The sequence below is a fragment of the Pectinophora gossypiella genome, chromosome 27 (genome assembly GCF_024362695.1).
Source record: "Pectinophora gossypiella chromosome 27, ilPecGoss1.1, whole genome shotgun sequence".
Taxonomy (NCBI): Eukaryota; Metazoa; Arthropoda; class Insecta; order Lepidoptera; family Gelechiidae; genus Pectinophora; species Pectinophora gossypiella.
Window position 1 is genome coordinate 3,849,978 of NC_065430.1, and position 20,491 is coordinate 3,870,468.

At 38.7% G+C, this 20,491-nt stretch overlaps 1 non-coding gene across 1 annotated transcript; it reads right to left on the reverse strand.

Annotated features, from left to right (window-relative positions):
• Nucleotides 1-1,156: 1,156 nt before the first annotated feature.
• Nucleotides 1,157-1,229, reverse strand: Trnal-caa (transfer RNA leucine (anticodon CAA)). The gene has a single exon. It is a non-coding gene; the product is annotated as a tRNA-Leu (tRNA).
• Nucleotides 1,230-20,491: the final 19,262 nt, after the last annotated feature.

The window sequence follows — 20,491 nt, forward strand, 5'->3', positions numbered from 1 at the left end:
GTACATATAATTTTATTTTGTTCTAAAAGAAATGGAATATTATTACATAACCTTGGTATTATATATTTTCTAGTCCTCTCTCCATAACAGTTTCTAGCAGGTGTCTGGACAAGTTTACCCTGTGCCTTGGATCTCGTATTAATATTATGATTTATTTTTATTTTATATTCCTCTTTATAATATGATTCTAACGCTATTAGGTACTGAACCTTTTTATCTATAGGCAATATTTTACAATATGAGAATAGTTTATTATAGTCCTCTTTATATTTCTCTTTGGTCTTTTTGTTTACAATTTTCTTGAGGAACCTAATTTGTATATTTTTAATTTTATCTAGGTAAGTTTTATATGTTACCCCGTAACAGCTCAAAGCATAGCTCAGTAATGATTCAGCTAACGCATAGTAGACCATAAATAAAGTTCGCTTATCTAATATGCCTTGAAGATGGTAAAATTGGCTAAGTATCGTCCTAAGCTTATTACAAACAGTATTTACGTGTAATTTCAAACTGAAACTACTATCTACATTTAGACCTAAGTATTTTATGTTGTCTACAAAGTCTAATGCCTCACAATTACACGAGATTTTGTTCTGGTGCAAACACTCATAAGAATGACCTACAATTTTTAACAAGTTTTTATCTACTAGTTTCGCTTTTTTATTGTATGGTGAAAATATATGCATGCACTTAGTTTTACTGGTGTTAAGTATTATCCCATTATCATGAGCCCATCTGGTTACATTCTCAAAATCCGACTCTAGAAGCTTTGTTACTTTACTAATATCTCTGTCTGCTATAACCAAACACGTATCGTCCGCATACATAAACACCTTACAGCTCCTTACAACATTGGTCATGGAGTTCACAGTAATTTTTGGCGGATGAGATGTTCGTTATGTATAAATTGGTGATTCAAAGTTTAACTATGTTTCCTACTAAATAAAGATATTTTTGAAAATATAATTGTCAGCGAAATCTTTTTTTAATTCTTTTTTTGAGGTTGAGTACCAACCTCGTCAACCCTGGTGTCACTGGTAGTAACCAACGGCTTAACGTGCCTTCCGAAGCACGGATCATCTTACTTTCGGACAATCCGGTGATCAACCTGTAATGTCCTTACCAAACTGGGGACCACAAAGTAATTTTTGTGATATGTCCCCACCGGGAATCGAACCCGGGACCTCTGGATCTTGAGCCTAACGCTCTAACCACTAGACCACGGAGGCTGTTTGTGAGCTTAATGTTATGTTATATATAATGAGGCTTAGAATGCGCCAATGTTTACAAACTGTCTGGTTTAAGACGAGAATAGAGCAAGGGTAATCGCAGCTTCTAATGAACAGGAATGGATTTAGTGGAGGATAGAATCGTCACATCATCACTAATTTAAGAGCTCTTGTCGGTATAGCATTCTCCATTCCAAATATTTATTTTTCAAAATTGGCTTACATAATCAGCGCTTTGTAAACATCAAAAATTAAATTCAATATTATTTAACTAGTTGTAAAACTACTACCACATCGGAATCTGTATCGCTGAGGGAAAGACGTGGCCAGAAAACCTCCCAACACAGGGCCCTACTCCTACTGTTTCGTGTTTTCCTTTCGTTTCTTTTTTTAAATCCAGTTTGTTATACATAACCACCACGCGGGCCCAGTGCGGATTGGTGGTTATTAACGACTGCTAATGCAGCCGGGACTAACGGTTTAACGTGCCTTCCGAAGCACGAAGGAGCGCGAGATGAAAACTTTTTCTTTTGTGGCCACCCATCCCAAGACCGGCCTTTGCGAAAGTTGCTTAACTTCAACAATGGCAGACCGAGCGCGTTTACCGCTGCGCCACCGAGCTCCTCGATGTTATCTTATCTAATCTAAATCCAACCCTGGCTAAATTAAGGAAATGGAGCGGAAATGGAATGTTCGCCCGTATTTAACACCAGTGTCATGTGTCAATTTCAGTGAAAGGCCATATTGGATGAAGGGCATTCCACCCTATTCCCAGTAGTGTTACCGAGTAGTCTTGTAGGAAAGCGAGAATACTATGGAAGGATAATGAATGGGAATTTGCTTCGATGCGTCGATGGTCGGGAGGGGTGACTAGGCAAGACGAAATTAGAAACGAGTACGTTCGTGGAAGCTTCAAAGTAGGCCCTATACCCGATGAGCTGAAAGAAAGTCGTTTGAGGTGGTATGGCCACGTAATGCGGAGAGACCAGCAGCATGTAGTCCACACAAGTGATGTTCCGAATATCCGTATCCGCGGATATCCGAGATAAAAGAAAAATCCGTATCCGTATCCGTGTCCGTTACTTTTCACGCGGATCTTATACGGATCTTTTTCAGATGATTAAGTAGAATTATTAAATAAAAAACTATAAAATTCCACAGTGTCACACTAAACCACAACCAAAACAAAAGTACTACCCGCGCAATGCAAGTTAAAACGTGTCCTGCCTGACGTTGTGGCGAGCGAAGACGGCAATTACTATCGTTTCAAGGTCGCGGGCGCCGACACCGATCGAATAATATCGAATAAGAAAATAAAAATCCGTATCCGTATCCGTATCCGCGGATCTTTACACTAAATATCCGTATTCAGATCCGTATCCGCGGATATACATTTTTAACGAACCGGTACATCACTAGTCCACACAGCTCTTTGCCTGCCCGAGAACAAAAGAGGCAGAGAACGCCTTCCTTATACCTGGTGGACCATCATGTCCCGATTACTGAACGATGAAAATTTACCCGACCCGACAACCCTAGACAGAATGTCATGGCGCTGCAAAATTAGGAGAGCCGACCCCACCTAAAGTGGGATAGCGCAAGGAAGATGAAGAAGATGGTATGAACTTGGAAGTGGTTTTTTTATTCTCCTTATATGTATTATATTGTATAGGCTATTTGTATGTATGCGTGTGTATATATAGTATAATATATTTCTTTAGATAAGTATATATTATTTATTATTCTTTTTTTTTTGTTATGTTGGTATCATTATATGTTTATTGCACCAGCCCGTGCTCCAATGAATAATCTTCTTTCACCCTAAGGTTGCCTGGCAGAAATTGCTGTTTAGCAATAAGGCCGCCTATTGTGCTTATGTTTTATTCGTATGTTTATGTCCTTTATATATGTTGTTGTGCAATAAAGCATTATTGATTGATTGATTGATGGTATGAAAGGAGGATGGTTAATGAATGGAACGTAAGGCAGATTTAAAAAGTAAGAGAGGGGAGTCTTTGGTGCGATGTCGGTCGGGTGAGAGGATTTTGGTTTTAATATAAGGTGTGTGTAAAATAAAAGTAGTAAAATATATCCTGTGTTATTTCTATACAGTCAGCACAGTCTTACCAGTTGAACTACTGGGAATTTCCTTCTTAATATTATCATTCGTCATCATCATCATCAGCCCATTAACGTCCCCACTGCTGGGGCACGGGCCTTCCCTATGGATGGATAGGATCGGGCCTTAAACTACCACGCGGGCCCAATGCGGATTGATGGTTTATTAACGACTGCTAATGCAGCCGGGACCAACGGTTTAACGTGCCTTCCGAAGCACGAAGGAGCTCGAGATGAAAACTGTTTTTTTGTGGTAACCCATCCTATGACCGGCCTTTGCGAAAGTTACTTTACTTCAACAATCGCAGACCGAGCGCGTTTACCGCTGCGCCACCGAACTCCTCACAATAATATCAAATTCACCAAATTGAACGAGTTTTTTTTGACAGCAAAACTCAAACAGAGTCGACGGGGTTAGTTCCTCGAAGTTGTCATTATTTGTGTAAGGAAGCTTTTGTTTTCCGGCGCGGTAAAATGAAAATCCTCGTGTTCTATTAGGTGTCCAATCATCTTCCCTCTTCTGTCCTCAATAACTCTCAGTATTTGTCTCTTTTCCCTGGGCTAACCTTAAAATACTGTAATCGGCAAGCATATTATATCAAGTCTTTCTTTTGATAATGCTGTCTGTAAAAGTTTCATATATATTACTGAATGTGTATAAATATATCCGTTGGAAGCAAGATACAAAAGGATGAAAGCATCAAAAGCGAGCCAGTGCACAGAATATTATCTGGAGTTCGTAGAGTATAAAACATGAACTTTACATGGCCCGGTGCTTCGTTTAGACATGTCTTGCTTTGTTTGCATTAAAGCTGCGAGAGAACGGCCTCCGTGGTCCAGTGGTTGAGAGGTTCCAATCCCGGTGGGGACATCACAAAAATTACTATTTACTATTTATTTATTTATGTACATTTCATGACTTTACAGTGCAGAAGCGCCAATGCGCCGTGAAACTTTAAATATAAGCAGTATAATTAAACATACTGAACTTAAGTTTAAACAATATAAAACATAATTATTTAATTTTCACACATCATTCGTCATCTCGCAGAACCTCAGACACTCGCGACACACATACGTCCACTCACTCACAAACAGATCACACTCTGATCTCAAAAATCACTTTATGATTTAGTTTGGTTAGGACATTACAGGCTGATCACCTGACTGTCCAAAATGTAAGATGATCCGTGGAAGGCACGTTAAGCCGTTGGTCCCGATTACTATTTACTGTAAGTAAGTAGTCGTTACATGAGCTATGTCAGGGCCATTGGCGGCTCAATAGTAACCCTGACACCAGGGTTGATGAGGTTGGTAATTCACTTCACAACCCACACAATAGAAGACTTTTAGAATATAAAAGAATAACTTTATTCCCAAAACAGTGCAGTACAATAGTAAAGAAGATAAAGATAAGTATACAAATCAAAAATACACTGCCAGGGAAATGGGACTGACTCAGCATGTTGTTGCGAAGGATAGTAGAAATACCATTCTTAGCAACACTGATATTCTCTTCTCTCTTTTCGTATCTATCGTATTTATTTTTGTGTCCATTGTGCTCAATAAAATATTTTATCTATCTATATATACAATATAAACTGCTTATATACGTCCCACTGCTGGGCACAAGCCTCCCCTCAATCAACCGGAGTATGGCGCATACTCCACCACGCTGCTCCACTGCGGGTTGGTGGAGGTGTTTTTACGGCTAATAGCCGGGACCAACGGCTTAACGTGCCCTCCGAAGCACGGAATCATCTTACTTTTTCGGACAATCAGGTGATTCAAGCCTGAAAAGTCCCCAAACAAAGGACAGTCTCACAAAGTGATTTCGACAATGTTCCCATCGGGAATCGAACCCAGATCGTGAGCCTAACGCTCTAACCACTAGACCACGGAGGCTGTTATCTATCTACAATATCTTTGCCGCAAACGTCATTCACTTCTTGGCCGAAGTCACTTCGGAGCGCTGAGGTCTCTCACGCGGTATAAAATTTAAGAGATTTCTTCTTCTATCGTGTGGGTTGTGAGGTGGATAACCCTAGTGTTAGGGTTACTATTGGTTGTTACATGACTTATGTAACAACTAGATACTTACATCAGTAAGTAGTAACCGGGACGAACGGCTTAACGTGGCTTCCGAAGCACGGATCATCGAAAATAATACTTACAAAACAATGCGTATAAAACGATAAAATAAACAAATAAATAAAGTTAGAAATGTTAGAATGTGTTCCAAGTTAGTGTGCGTGCGGATTTGAACGAAAGAACGTAGTATACGTTTCAATCCAAACTTTCGATCAATTTTCGGGATTCGAACCTGGGACCTCCAGTTCGTGGAGGCTCAACCACTGGACCATGGAGGCCGTCTATAAAGTGACACCCTGACACAATATCTACATAAGCCCCAAACATTTTGTCAAAACCCTTGACTAACGGGAATATACGTGAACACCAAAATGCACTCACGTTTACGTTACGTAAATAGATATAAAATACGCCTTTAAACGTAAAGTAGGACGTAAAACAGCCCTTCACGCCTCGTCCTTAGAAGGGCGAGCAGTCAGGAAGTAACTTAAAACATGGAGTGAAAAGTTAAAGCTGTTGAAGAGAACGTGTAGTTACACATATTTCAAAATAGTGAATCTATGTTTCGAAAATTTACTGTTTTGTTCCTTAATGATAAATTAAGGATCGAATGTCCTTTTCTAAGTACATATTAAATTTTACAAGAAATAAATCTCGGAGGAGCTCGGTGGCGCAGCGGTAAACGCGCTAATTAAGGTGTAAATAATTGAGACACAGACTCCGGGAGACACGATACGTTTATTCAAGAGAACGTAGTGTAAAGAACATCTTAGAGCTAGTTACTTATGTTTATATACTGACCTAATGCAATAATAAATTGCTTACATCTAAAATCTTAAACTAGGTTATTGCAACAACATACAATTTCTTAATCTAGTTCTTACATGTAAAGTTGACATCAGCATAGTTATGGAATGCTGATGATGCGGAAGTGGATTCCTTAACTTCTCCATCCCTATTATAGATTTTTTCGGAACCTATGTTAGGTTTATGAAAAAATCTATGCCTATACATTTTAAAAATATAAAATATGATAAACAAAGAAATTATTATATTATAATTATAATATTACTGTCCATACACTTATTTTGGAAGTCTGCTAGTAATAACATGAAATAATTATTCGTTTTGCTTCAGATCACTCTTAAATGATATTTATGCGTTACATCGATTAAGTTACCAGTCGAGCGAGGTGTCTTTCGTGGCAACAAAATTGATTTTTATTGTGTATTATAGAGAACAAAAAGCTAGGTGTCCTTTTATTCAATATGATACGGTCCCTATGAATTTCTACGTTTTCTATTAAATTGCCAGTCGAGCGAGGTTGTCTGTCGTGACAAAGGAATAGATTTTAATAATAATAATGTATTATAAGAAACGAAAGCGAGGTGTCTTTAATTCTATATAATACTGAGGCCCTAAATATATTTCTTTATCGAATTGTCTCCTTCCTTCCTTCTTTATTATCCTTATTTATTTATTTATAAGTTACATCGATTAAGTTACCAGTCGAGCGAGGTTGTCTTTCGTGGCAACAAAATTGATTTTTATTGTGTATTATAGAGAACAAAAAGCGAGGTGTCCTTTTATTCAATATGATACGGTCCCTATGAATTTCTACGTTTTCTATTAAATTACCAGTCGAGCGAGGTTGTCTTTCGTGGTAAAGAAATAGATTATTTTTGTGTATTATACAGTACCAAAGCGAGGTGTCCTTGTATACAGTATAATACAGTTCCCTACAAGTTTACGTAATCAATCATATCCCTACAATTAATTCCTATCCACACAATTAACACTTATAAATACAAATATGAAGATATATCAATGAAATTACCAGTTCAGCGGAGTGTCTTATGTGGTAATAAAATGGATTTAAGTTGTGTATTATATGGTTTGAAAGCGGAGTGTCTCTCTCACGATATAATACGTTTCCCTACTAAACGGAAAGGGATGGGGAGGGAATAGTGACAGTACTCACATAACCCACGTACTCCTGCTGCCCTTTCCGTGGATCTTTACACTGGTTACTCTTGATGTTGCGTCTCGAAGCTGCGTCGTGTTATCACCTCAATAAATTTATAAGGTTCGTTGTCCGTTCCCGAAACGTCGAAACACACGTAAATCTGTTTCGTCGGCGTCTCCTGTAGCGTCAGGACAGCGTCTTTAAAATTTCTTCTGCCTGGCGGATAGCGTTACGACCACGACGTGGGATTTTACTGGAACGGCTCAACCGGCTGCGCCAATTAATGTGTAGATAATTGAGACACAGACTCCGGGAGACACGATACGTTTATTCAAGAGAACGTAGTGTAAAGAACATCTTAGAGCTAGTTACTTATGTTTATATACTGACCTAATGCAATAATAAATTGCTTACATCTAAAATCTTAAACTAGGTTATTGCAACAACATACAATTTCTTAATCTAGTTCTTACATGTAAAGTTGACAGCAGCATTGTTATGGAATGCTGATGATGCGGAAGTGGATTCCTTAACTCGCTCGGTCTGCGATTGTTGAAGTTAAGCAACTTTCGCAAAGGTCGGTCATAGGATGGGTGACCACAAAAAAAAAAAGTTTTCATCTCGAGCTCCTCCGTGCTTCGGAAGGCACGTTAAGCCGTTGGTCCCGGCTGCATTAGCAGTTGTTAATAACCATCAATCCGCACTGGGCCCGCGTGAAGGTTTAAGGCCCGATCTCCCTATCCATCCATAGGGAAGGCCCGTGCCCCAGCAGTGGGGACGTTAATGGGCTGATGATGATGAAGAAATAAATACCTAAAAGTAAACTAAAGAGAAGGTAATCTAACTAACGGTAGTTTTTTTTTTACTCCGGCCAAACCAGTTTGGATTGAAACGTATACTACGTTCTTTCGTTCAAATCCGCACGCACACTAACTTGGAACACATTCTAACATTTCTAACTTTATTTATTTGTTTATTTTATCCGCATTGTTTTATACGCATTGTTTTGTAAGTATTATTGTATTTCTTTCATGTATTTGTAGATACACTGCACACACACACGCTTTTAATATATGTTTTTGTAAACTACTTTGTTTTCATAGTATAAGTAAATATTATTTTGTATTCAGTCAAGTATTTGTGGGAGACACGGCTTCCGTGCCTCACTTAGCAGGGTCCACAGAATACCAGCGTCGTGGCTCGCGCCGCGGCTTATGCTGTCTGAGGCCCTTTTATAAAGGACACCACCACCATCGTTGACCAGTCCATACACTCAATTATTTGTATTTCTCGTGTATGTTGTTTTTATTATGTGTTTTGTTTGATTGTAAGTTGTGTGTTACTCCGTGTTTTAAATTATATATTTGTTATTTTTTTGTATTTGTTACTGTGGTGTCCCTTTATAATAAACGTTTCTTTCTTTCTTTCTTCTTTCTAATCGGGTAAAAGAAACAAAATACTATCTCACATCATTTCTTCTTGTCGTCACAAGAGCACCTATCTAAGATAAACCACTTCTGACGCCTCTAGCAGCTACCCTGACCTCAATATCATCGCCTTAGAGTAAAAACCATGTAAGCGCTATTTTATTTTCTTTTTTTTTTTAATTAAGATGGGTTTGCTCTTGACTTCGTTCTTCCACTAGGAGAAGAAGAGATCGACGTTGGAACGAGCTTACCCAGAAAATGCCTATTCACCCGTGATTTAAAGGACCCCAGGTTATAAGATACAGGAAACACCGACGCCGGCAGCCCATTCCATTCCTTGGCTTGTTATTTTGAAAAATCGCATTCTTCAATGCAATTCTGTATGTTAAGTTAGTTTTGTCACGTAGAGATGAAGGATAATAGGATTACGAAAGCAGTATACAGTATACAAGTGTAATTTTCCGTCGCAAAAGAATGGAAATGAAAATAATTAAAAAATAAAAACAAGAGAAAAAATTCATGAATTTTCCGACAGGAAAATCCACTTGATATTAACTCAGAATCATGGTCTGAATCATTCCCCTCAGTATTCGTTTTACAATATCACTTACACCCCGTACAAGTACATACAAGTAGCCATACAAGTAGATAGGGTGTTAGTGACATCGTAATGAATACTGGGGGATGATTCAGACCATGATTCTGAGTTGATATTTACCGGAAAATTCATGACAATTTTTGTGTTTTTTTTTTTTATAATTTTAAAAGATCCGATCCCTTCAATACTTTTCCGACGGAAAATTCCGTTACGATGTCACTAACACCCTGTATTTGGTGGGAAGCGACATTTTTCTCAATTCAGTGTGAAATTTCATCCCCAGGGGCTGAGGCTATGTTTACTTTGTAGCTTGGAAAGGCAAATACCACCGCCACGACTGTGTATTTTCCTCTCATGGTATAAGAAAACCAGGTATGCTCGATCCTATGACAAGCCGCCATTGCTAGCCCATTAATGACGTAAGTGTTACCATTAAATTGGTATCTCCGACATTCCAAGGACGTAAATTCAAAATTCAAAAATATCTTTATTCAGTAGGTAACATAGTTACACTTTAAATCGTATTTTTTTATATAACGAACGTCTCATCCGCCTAAAACTACTGCAGCTTCTCACAACCTGTATAGCCGGGGAATAGAAGCTGCAAGAAAAACCTCGGCAAATTTTATTAAATATTAAAAATTAAATGTTTTACTGACTAATGTATTAAATTGCTATTACTTGTCATATAGATGCCTCTATATGTAGTAGTTAGTTTATTTGCCAATAAAAATCATTAAAACTGTAAGCAAATCTTGTAAAATTTCCTTGCAAAGTAAATATAACACAACACCAGACACACACACCATAACACAACAACACAACACACACACCACACATAACACACAAACACAACACATTAACACTACATTTATTTTTTACTTAACATTGGTCGTAGGTAATTTATTTTTTACGAAATACCAACCCAGGGTGGGATGACGTCAGCTGGGCTAACCTTGAAATGTGAGCTGTCACTTTTGAGCATACCTGGTTTTCCTATACCATGAATCCTCGCTCGTGTGCATGAAGACTATGAACGACCTCATCAACCTCGGAGGCACTGTTGAGCCGCCGAAGCCACTTAATTCTCAATCGGGCGCAATTTTTGTTAACACGTTCACTGTGTATGAACCACATATGAGGCAATAAATTTGTAATGACGTACTTGCAAAAATATTAATTTGATCTACAACAAGTTTATCCATGATAATTACGTTGGATAAATGATTCTGATTCATACATAGCGGTCAAACACCCTCCCTTTTGCTTAAAAAGAAAAGCAGACAGTGTCATTGATGTTCAAGTCAATGACAACGGGAGCATCCCCACTTTGGGAACAGAATACAGAACTTTATTAACACTTTCAAGGACAGAACGTCTAAAGACGTTCCGATTCCAAGGTGTCTTACTATTATGAACCATCAATGACCCATGATCTCTGCCCGTGAAAGGGTTAATAACATGTCGTTACAAGTCAATTACTTACAAAAATATAAACATTGTCAATAGGCAAAAACACCGATATACCAAGGGTAATAACATAAACTGCCTATACGTCCCACTGCTGGGCGCAGGCCTCCCCTCAATCAACCGGAGAGGTATGGAGCATGCTCCAACACGCTGCTCCACTGCGGGTTGATGGAGGTGTTTTTACGGCTAATAGCCAGGACCAACGGCTTAACGTGCCTTCCGAAGCACGGAATCATCTTACTTTTTCGAACAATCAGGTGATTCAAGCCTGAAAAGTCCTTACCAAACAAAGGACAGTCTCACAAAGTGATTTCGACAATGTCCCCATCGGGAATCGAACCCGGACCTCCAGATCTTGAGCCTAACGCTCTAACCACTAGACCACGGAGGCTGTTCGAGGTTCGTTCAAGGGTAATATTATTACATATTACTCATTAACTTATCAATGATTACATAATGATTTTTATAATATTTGTTATCAATAACAATTATAATTAATAATTATATTACTTTTTGTCAAATACGATTTGTTTTGCCATAAGTTGTTTTATGTCATATTGAGCATTCTAGGGACAGCACATTACTTTTGTAAGTATATATCTTCACCGCAATGGTCAAACGATTTGGGGTTGTATTTAAACAATGTTTTCTATGGTATTGTACCTTCTCCAGACCGGCCTTAAATCTGCAAATAACCACAACCGCAAGGTCGGGGAATAAACTCGGAATAAGCGACAGAAAGTGCTTAGGGTTGCCAGTTGCGACAAAACTAATCTTCTATCGTGTGGGTTGTGAGGTGGAGTACCAACTTCATCAACTATGGTGTCAGGGTTACTATTGAGCCGCTTCTTCTTTTATCGTGTGGGTTGTGAGGTGGATTACCAACCTCAGCAACCCTGGTGTCAGGGTTATTATTGAGCCGCCAACGACCCCTGACATGGCTCATGTAACGATTACTCACTTACATCTGTCGGTAAGTAGTAACCGGGACTTTCGGACAATCAGGTGATCAGCCTGTAATGTCCTAACCAAACTAGGGTTCACAAACTGATTTTTGTGATATGTCCCCACCGGGATTTGAACCCCGGACCTCCGGATCGTGAGCCCAACGCTCAACCACTGGATCACAGAGGCCTATAATTGAGCTGCTAAAGGCACCTGACTCATGTAACGCTCCGCGATAGTATATTTAAAGGTCGTCTTGTGCATTATAACCTGCAGGGCAAAAAATCAAATATCGAATATCATGCAAGGAGATCTTTCCTCATCACAGGAAAGCCTACCTTAGTATGATCGGTTATTTAATAAAATAATTTTGTATGCAGTATCTTACAACCAGAATAGCAATGGCAAAACAAGCTTTCCATAACAAAGGGTGCATATTCAAGGCTAAGATTGCCAAATCTATCAGAAAAAGATGTGTCAAAACCTTCGTATGGAGTATAGCCCTCTATGGATGTGAAACTTGGACACTGACACAGAAGGACAGAGAGAGACTCGAGGCCTTTGAAATGTGGTGTTGGAGGAGGATGGAAAGAATAAGTTGGACAGAAAGGGTTACAAATGAGGAAGTGCTAGTAAGAGTAAGGGAAAAGAGACAAATACTGAGAATTATTGAGGACAGAAGAGGCAAGATGATTGGACACCTAATAAGACACGACGAATTCATTAAAAACATCATAGAAGGAAAGCTAGAAGGAAAGAGAGGAAGGGGAAGACCAAGAAGAGCTTACATGGAACAGATTAAAGAAAAGGTTAACGTCGTGTCTTATAGGGAAGTCAAGGAATTGGCCTTTGATAGACTGGAATGGAAAATGCTACACCGACAAGAGCGTGGCTCTTAAATTGATGATGATCTTACAAAAAGTAACGATAAAATTGCAGCCTATCACATAAAATTTACATTGCCGGTAAAATGGCTGTGGAATTTGAGAAGCAGTAGAGCTATCGTAGTTATCTGTTTGCAGGAGTAGTAGTAAAAGAGAGTGGGGTTGAACCCATACTGTGGGGTACAAAATGCGCGTTAGGGCCTTTCCAACCTTTTTCTTTTATTCCGTGGCCGCAACCCTACTGGTTGAATTAACAATTCATTGTATTTGCTAAATATGGCAAGATTTTACTGTTTCCAGCGAATGAAATTTAGAAGAAACGTAAATAGGTAACATGAATTCACGCTTAATACCTATTAGGTTTGAACAGTACAATAAATATGTATGATGATATCGTAATACAATTCCATTCTTCCGCGATACCGTCTCCGCCGGCCTGGTCAACGATTTCCCTTAGTACTATTCTTTCAATAAGTATAATGAAAACTACTATTAAACTGCCTATATACGTCCCACTGCTGGGCACAGGCCTCCCCTCAATCAACCGGAGGGGGTATGGAGCATACTCCACCACGCTGCTCCACTGCGGGTTGGTGGAGGTGTTTTTACGGCTAATAGCCGGGACCAACGGCTTAACGTGCCTTCCGAAGCACGGAATCATCTTACTTTTACGGACAATCAGGTGATTCAAGCCTGAAAAGTCCTTACCAAACAAAGGACAGTCTCACAAAGTGATTTCGACAATATCCCCATCGGGAATCGAACCCGGACCTCCAGATCTTGAGCCTAACTCTCTAACCACTAGACCACGGAGGCTGTGAATAATGAAAACAATAAAGTGAAAAATAAATCAAAAAAGAAATTCTGACTCGGACGATACGGTCACGAGTACTAATACACACACACACACACATGTGTACATTTTGATACCATGTTCCAATAACTTTTTTGACAAATTAAACCGTAAGTCTCAATAAATGTCAAATATGATAGTGTGACAGAGTTCTAAAGTGAGTACATGATATTACTAGTGATGTTCCGAATATCCGTATCCGTATCCGCGGATATCCGAAATAAGTTGCTTAACTTCAACAATCGCAGACCGAGCGCGTTTACCGCTGCGCCACCGAGCTCCTCCGTAAGCAGTACTACAAACAAATAGGTAAGTAATGACACGGTTAAATTCACCATCATCAATTTAAGAGCCACGCTCTTGTCGGTGTAGCATTTTCCATGCATTGTAAGATGATTCCGTGCTTCGGAGGGCACGTTAAGCCGTAGGTCCCGGCTATTAGCCGTAAAAACACCTCCACCAACCCGCAGTGGAGCAGCGTGGTGGAGTATGCTCCATACCCCCTCCGGTTGATTGAGGGGAGGCCTGTGCCCAGCAGTGGGACGTATATAGGCTGTTTATGTATGTATGTATGTGTAAAACGAGGTTGTTTGTATGAAGTGTCCTGCGCGTGCTTCAACGGTAACACCGTTAGTATAAGAACCGACGCGACCTTAACCCACTTAATCGAATGAACTCGAAGGGCGCAGTAAATAGATTCTCCTAAACCAATACTGAACTTAAAAGCCCATTCGATGAGGGAAACTAGATTGTCGACACTTACGACCATCAAAAGCTTTCAGAAAAGTACATTACCTTCACACTGGCGTCTTGAAGTTTTTCGAAAGAGAAGTTCTCCTGTTTCGAAAAACTACTAAAAAAGTATTTGTTAAATAAAGCCTTTTATAAGATAGAAGAGCTATTTAATGACTGTAATAAGTTAAATAAATAATATAATTTTATTGTTATCTAAATATATAAAATAAAGCTTAGTTACTGATAATTACTTAAAAATAATAATAGTATAAGTAGGTAGTATATATTATATAATTTTTAAATTCTACGTAAAGTAAGTTTAGTTATATAAAAAATAGTTTATATTTTTCTAGTTTTAAGTTATTGCTGGAATACTTTTGCGGTGCCCTTACAGGGTGTCGCATGCTTGTACATTATTTACTTTAAGAACTGTAAGCCACCATGTGACATGCAACAAATAAATAAATAAATAAAAGAAAGAAAGAAAAAATATTTATTCAGCATATAAGAAACATATTTAGGTAATTAAATTACTTAATAATAATTATACATATGCCGAAACGGCTTCAGCTCAGCAAATGTCACGGCCTAGCTGTAGCTAAACTATGACGCTGCATTTTCAGCTGCAGCCGGTTGGAGAATCAAAAAACAGTGAAACAAAAAAGAACTGGGCTCTGAAGTCTAAGCACATAATTACGTACCTAAACCGTAAAGTACTTGAGAAAAAAGAAAATACTATGAAAAATAAAAAATGAAGAAAAACAGAATACTTGCTAAAGAGACTAAACCTGACTATAAACTCGAGTAATAACATATTAGTGTTTCCTCGGAAGGTAAAAAACCTGTACACTACGTATAAACATTATGTACGCGGGTCTTCTGTGGTCCAATGGTTGATTTGGCTCACGATGCACACGTCCCGCGTTCGAATCCCCGTGGGGATATATCACAAAAATCACTTTGTGATCCCTAGTTTGGATGATCGCCTAATGATGCTCAGCGGTGAAGGAAAACATCGTGAAGAAACCCACATTCCCGAGAAATGCATTTTCGTTCCGCTCAGAAAACCTGAAGATTTGACAGGTACGGAAGCGACTGCGCGACTGCCTTTCTGACCTTCCAACCCGCGAAGGGAAAACCAGCCCAATACAGGTTAGGTCACATACCTCCGAAAATACATTTCTCGAGAATGTGGGTTTCCTCACGATGTTTTCCTTCACTGCTGAGCACTTGAAAACTGTTTACAATTCACATATGAATTCGAAAACAAATTCGACAGAGACAACTAGTAACTGTTAGTACTACTCAGAGGCGGAAAACGGGAGTCCTAGTACGGCTTTGAAATAGACTACTCTGGGCGCCATCCCACTCGCGTCAGACAGAGTACTGCAGGGCGAAGGCAAGAAGGAAACCACTGCCCTATTTATTTACCCTAAAAATTAGCATGGAGAATGCTACACCGACAAGAGCGTGGCTCTTAATCCTTTCACGGACAAAGATCAGCGGTCATTGATGGTTCATGATAGGTAATATGACACATTGGGATCGGAACGTCATTAGACGTTCTGTCCTTGAAAGTGTTAAATTAGTGATGTTGCTACTAGCCTATTCCGAATCCAGTACAAAAAGGTATAGGTGGTGGTAATAGAATAAAACCACTGTTTGTGGCGCGTCTGTCGGTTGAGTAATTACTGACCTCGTGTCATGTGACATGGGGTTGGGACCCTCTCAGCTTGAGTTGCTGGGGTGACCACACGACAGGACTGGTGCCCTTTTTTTTATTTATTTTTTGGGATAACAACAGCACCTAACACCTAAGAACTACCTACCTATTGTACCTAAGAACTGTATTTTTTCTTTTTATAATGTAACTATGACATATTTTTTTGTACTGTACAATTGCAATAAAACTTTTTAGACTGCAGGTCCCGTGGCTTTTGAGACTGCAGGTCCTTGGGGTAGCGAGGCGAGGGAATTGATCAGGGAGATCGGGCGGAGACTCAAAGTCAGAGGGGGTGACCCTAGGTCTGCGTCTTACCTGGTCCAACGCCTGTCAGTGGCTGTGCAACGGGGCAATGCCGCTAGTGTAATGGGTTCGTTTGGACCAGGTCAGATTCAGAACACTTAAACGCCTAGTTGATCGTGACGAAGTAACGTATGTTTCTGATTATGTGACAAATTGTATTAATATAAAACTTTTTTGATTTTGATTTAGACCTTAAGCTTAAACAGTTACATTAATGTTGTACTGATGAGGCCGATTACAGTTATCCACTATTGTAAAGTCGATAATAAGATGTGTAAGCAGAAAAACTCTTAATAAAATTATACGTACGGTCACGAGCATTAATATGTATACACTTTGATACCATGTCACATTAACTTTTTTGACAAATTGAACTGTGAGTCTCACTAAATGTCAAATATGTTAGTGCGACAGAGTCCTAAAGTGGGTTCATGATATTGCTCACGACTGTACCACAGAAACTAACGTTAAAACGTTTTTAATCCACACAAAAGCAGTGTTCTCGCTTAAGAAATCCTCTGGATTCCAGAAAGCTCCAGCTGGAAAATGTCCAGAGAATAATTTAAGTTGTGATCACCCTGTTTTTTAGGGTTACCACGTAACGTAATTTTAACGTCCCATTCCTGCGCGTAATCTCTTTGTCTCTTGTCTATAGAAAGTATCTATATCGTCTGTCGAAAGTTGTCTGGAACACGTTGCTTTTAGCGATAAAGTCGCTTTTTAAAGGAAAAAAAGGAAAGATGAATTATTTTACGCTATGGGAGGAAGGAAGAAAAAAGGAAGGGGTTTTTTGTTGTTTTCAATTTGTCTACAGACGAATATTAAACATACATGTTTAATATTTCTTTTTATGTAGGTGTGTTCCACGATATTTCCGTCAGTTATAGACAGATTCCAAAAATGTTTTTTTTTGTCACTTATAATTTTCATGTCTCTGCTTTGAACCCGTTATTATGTGTTTTAATTATGATAACCGCGTAAACTTAAAACAAAAGCAATGTTTAGTATTTTTCATTGTAAATGTTTTTTTATTTAGTGTTTGTGCTTTTGTTTTTTTTTTGTTTATTTAGGGAAGATTTTTGTTTGGATGATAAATGATTATCACGTGCTCAGCGGTGAAGGGAAACATTCAAAACACATTCCCGAGCAATACATTTTCGGAGATATGTGACCTAACCTTTATTGGGCAGGTTTTCCCTTTGCGGGTTGGAAGGTCGGACCTGTCAAAATCTTCAGGTTAGGTAAGCGGACCCTGTGAGAAACGGAATAACGCTAGGGAGATAATGATGAAAACATTGTTAATGGTGCTGTTTTTTGTAATGAAGTGTGTTGTAGTGCTTAATTTGCTTGACGGCGCATCCATCAAATCAGTATCGCGCGCCGATCCGACCGACGATTGTTGGAACGATTTGGGACAGATCCAACTTTGTCTGTTTCCGATTTAATTGTAACGATTTGTCAGACCCAACTTTATCTGTTTCCGATTTAATTGTAACGATTTGTCAGACCCAACTTTATCTGTTTCCGATTTAATGTCAGTTCGACATTGACGTAACACGGAGCACTGGAGTGGCGGCCATTTTTAGGACATTCAAGTGACAACCGTCAACCGTTGCGCACGCGCTCCACGTGCTCAGTGGAACGTCGTTATTCTTTTGGTAATATAGTGATCTAATAATTAACCTTCGGACATTTTATTTGACGATAAATCTCCTCGCCCGTCTACTCACGTACCATAACACGATGGAAGAAGCACCAGGTGGATCTCAAACCTCTTCATGCTTATTGTTAGCTATTTTGTGTATATTTGTTAGGTTATTGTTTGTTAGGTTTGTTAGGTTTGGTTGGTTAGGTTAGAAGCATGAAAGTAGTATCAATGCCGTAGAAATGAGGTCTTTGCGTAGCATCTGCGGTGTGAAGTTAAGTGATAGAGTGAGAATCAGTGTGATAAGACAGAGATGTGGTGTAAAAGACGATATAGTGACTAGGATTGAGAAGGGAATGTTAGGTTGGTTTGGACACGTTGAGCGGATGAAGGATAATATAATTGCAAAAGCGGTATATAAAGCGAAAGTTGATGGTAGGGCTGGCAGAGGAAGACCGAGAAGGACTTAAGATGATCAAATTGGAGATATCCTTAGAAAAGGTTCAATACCATCTACTCTGAACCGGCGTGCGTGTATGAAGCGATTGATGAATGTGGAGGAAGCAAGAGAAGTGTGTCAGGATCGAAGCAAATGGAATTCTATAGTCTCTGCTTACCCCAGTGGGAAATAGGCGTGAGTTTATGTATGTGTATGTGTTGTTAGGTTATGTATATAGGTTAGGTATATATATTTGTAAGTATGTTATATATTTATTTGCATGTATGTATTGGTAAGTTGTACTTATAGTTTGTACCCGCAATCTTTCAATTTATTTTTTACATTTTTCCTCACCTTATGGTTGTCTGGAAGAAATCGCTTTAAGCGATAAGGCCGCCATTTGCCATGTACTTAGTTAAGAGACTTTTTGTAATTATTTATTTTTATTTTGGTGCAATAAAGTGTATTTGTATTTTATTGTATTGTATTGTGTTGTGTTGTATTGTGTTGTGTTGTATTGTATTGTATTGTATGATGTAGTATTTTAAATCAGGCCTCGAAAATGGATAAAGGTGATGGTTGATTACCCAATAGGAAATTGATACCATAATTTTAGCGTAACACCATCTTTTATGCGCTCTGTCTCGACTTCTATGCCTGCCATGAGGTGTCTAGCGGGTAACGACTCGTGTCCATCGCTCCGGATGCATTCGACAAACGTATCCGACCCAGTCCCACTTCAGGGGGGTTAAAATGTATTCAATATTCTTTATTTGCATACTATGATGGTGTACAAGTTTGTAAGTTACATATGAGTTTCACATCATAGACCCTTTCGGGCACAATAAAATAGAAGTACAAAAGAGAGAAAAAAAAATTGAAGGGAAGAGAGGAAGGGGTAGACCTAGGATAACATTTATGAAACAAAAGAGAAGGTGCAGGTCGTGTCGTATCGTGAGGTGAAGGTTTTGGCGGGAAGGAGAGAGGAATGGCGATTACTCCACCGACAAGAGCGCAGCTCTTAAATAGAGAGAGAGAAAAGAGTTAAGGAAGCTTTTCAAATAGTAACATCAGTATCATTAAGGTCTTCACTAGTGCTGTAGTAACATTTATTAATTACGAATTCTATAATTTTTTTAATAAAGATTTTATTATTTTAATAAAGAGTTTATTATAAATTGTGATGGACATCACATATGGGCTAATCAATGCATCTAAGAAAAAAATATTGCAATTTGACATTTGCGCATATAAGAGTAAGTGCGCAATGCAAACAAATGTCAAATAGCAATATTGCTTTCTTAGATGAATTGCTTCGGTGTGGCCCTGGTCCACTCTCATAATCAAAGATAAATTAACAAATATTTAAACGGAAATGAAATGAATGAACGGGAATGAATGCTTCTATGCTGTTCTGGGAGCATATAAAAAACATAGAACACGTTCAGCTGCTTCTCTTCCCGGGCATGTCGTAAAAACCGACAAAGGGATTGTGTCCTCTAACATGATGGACTAATGTTATGGGCGATAGGCTGATCCCTTATCACCATAAGGTTCATCAATATCCATCTTTGGACTTCGTATCAACAGTGGCTGCAAGTTGTCTTTGATTACTTGTGGCTCTGCCCACCTCATTAGGGATTACGGGCGTGAGTTTATGTATGTATGTATGTATGTATGTTAAACGGAAATGAAATGAAATATAATGAAAGAAATGACAAATATTTCGCTACTGACTCCGGAAATCGAGTGATAAAACATATGAAAGCAATTTACTACTTTTTTTTCAGCTTTTTGGTAATTATACAGTTGATAACACGACAACTTTGGAAAATAACAGGAAAAAATGTAATTGTATATAATTACAAAACTCATGGCCACCCTAAATTGGATGTCCCACTAAAATGTGGCCACCCTTCTTGTGTCCTGGTATGTTTTTTAAAATGTACCACAGTCAGTATTACACGTTATTTTTGTATGAAACATCAGGTGGGTACGGTCACGAGCATTAATAATGTATACACTTTGGTACCATGTCACATTAACTTTTTTGACAAACTGAACT